The following is a 2,500-nucleotide window of genomic DNA, read 5'->3' as shown; positions in this document are numbered from 1 at the left end:
CCATGAGGGTAACAGACAACGCCTCCTCACTACAGGCAGAGGCAGTTGCTATCATGGGAGCACTGAGCCACGCGTCCGTGAGGGAAGGACACGTGGTCATACACACAGACTCCAAAGGAGCCGTCGACTGTCTTCAGCAGCGCTCACCCACTGACAACATCTACCTTCTGACTACCATCCTCACACTGGCACAGAGGATTCTTGCACAGGGTAGAAGAATTATCATAAACTGGGTTCCCAGCCACATAGGGATCAGAGGTAATGAGCTTGCTGACAGATTAGCCGAAGTTGGCAGGGGTATGCCCCCTAATCCCATGATAATACATCAGAGCCGAAAATTACTTAGGAGGAGGTGTACGGTGACGGCCACCTCCTTCCTCCTGCAGCTTCACAGAGAGGAAACGAGATCCTCCCCCTCGGCCAGCTGGTACTCAGATGCCACAGGCTATGAACCACTGGCACTCTCTGAAATAAACAACAGAGGTACCGGTCATTCTGCACAGAATGCGCCTAGGTTACCAGTGTGCATGGCAGATTATACAAACCATAGAACGTGAAGAGAGGTGTTGCATGCATTGCGGCGAGCCGAACGCCACATTTGTACATTACTTGGAGAATTGCGTGCACACGCTATTCCTAAGACAAAGCCCGCAGAACACAGCCGTCGTGCTGGTAAAGAGATTATGCGAGATGCTTACACCACGGCTACAGGAGCGCCTGCTGGCAATCCCACCGCCACGGTAAGCACCGAGTGTCAGACAAACAAATGACACAGGCCGGGCCATAAGTGAAAGGCCCGGGCGAAGCCAGAACTTCGCAAATCTCAAGCAAGCAAGCAAGCTCAAGGGGACTGCAGAGGTCGAAAATGAGTTATAACCATTTTCGAATACGTATACGAATGGAGAATTACCCATCCGATTATTAGGTCCGGCAGCGAAAAATTAGGCAGTCAAGCAAGGGCGTAACCCCACACCTCCCAATCGCCGATCGGCCACTTTCACCCTTATGCACATACGCCGTAAGGGCGCAAGAATGAGACATTGTATATTAACACTACCTACTGAAACTGAACGGAGGAGGCTAAGAGTGTCGTATTTTAATGGATTACTCCCAATGTTGTTGGTTTATGATAAAATAAGTGAATGAAAATGAAAATAAATGAAGGAAAAAGAAAACCAATCTGATTTTTTTTTTTTTTCACATAAAATGCGGTGAATATATTGCGATATCGACGTGTACATCAGATATGCAAGTTCAGACTTCGGTTATAATGTGTAAACAATGGCGTATCTATATCCCATAAAATAAACGAGAATGGTCCGATCTTTGTCAACGGGTGATAACGGCCTCTTCTGTGGAAACTCGAGGATTGTAGGCCTATTTCACATGTAGTCGCCGATCGGATAAACTGTTCTTACATCATATATTTCATGTGCATGTGTTCATTGGAGACCGAATAAGTAAGAAAACACAAAAAAAAATAACAATAACACGATTATTACTATATACATACAAAACAAACGTAAACAGTACATGAAATATATATAGGCCTATATATATATATGTAGAGCCTACTAAAACTTACGCGAATGCAAACGGACATGCGTACATGTATACATACACATGTATATACATGTACACATACAATACATACCTGTTCACAAACATGTACACACGTGTAGACATTCAAACACACACACACACACACACACACCATATGAACTTCTGTTCAACTTCTTAGAAGAATGTGCACATAAATGTACATATGTACACATGTATATATAAATACACATTTAGAGACACACATACACATGTCTGCATACACATACAATCATATTTACACACACCAGTACACATGTGTACACGTATTTACACACATGTACACTTGTGTACACATGGGTACATGTACATCCAACAAGCATGTTTTCATATGTAAACACATGTACATGCATGAAAACACTAATACAAGTGGTGTGAGACCACCAGTAGCAACGTCTATGGCCAGGTAAGGTAACCAACCTTACGATTTTCCTAAATTTTTTAGGGGGTACTCATGTCATTTTCGTCATAACTCGAGACCCAATTAACATATTTTCACTCTTTTTACATTATTTTAGAGGAAAATTAATGTACTTTCTTTAGTAATCAGTTCATAAAATTCTATTAAAGGATACTGACAGAAAATTAACATGAATATTCACAATTTTCAACTGGATTTTTCTCAAAAATAAAAGAATAAAGCTCCCGTACCGCCCTCGTCTCACAGTTTTTATTCGATCCAAATTTGGTATCAATTTAAAGCTTATCAAAATGCGCAGCGATTATCGCAGGCTTTTTTTAAATTTCGGTCTTGTTCTTTTTTGGCAAATTTTTGAAAATCAAAAAAAAAAAAAGTCTCGATTTTTTTTTTTGAGAAAACTAAGCCAAATTTCGAAAAAAGCCCGCGATAATCGCTTTGGATCTTATCGATGTTTAAACAGTTTTTTTTATTGCAAAACAT

Source organism: Penaeus monodon, chromosome 14, assembly GCF_015228065.2.
Source record: "Penaeus monodon isolate SGIC_2016 chromosome 14, NSTDA_Pmon_1, whole genome shotgun sequence".
Taxonomy (NCBI): Eukaryota; Metazoa; Arthropoda; class Malacostraca; order Decapoda; family Penaeidae; genus Penaeus; species Penaeus monodon.
This window is presented reverse-complemented; position numbering follows the sequence as displayed.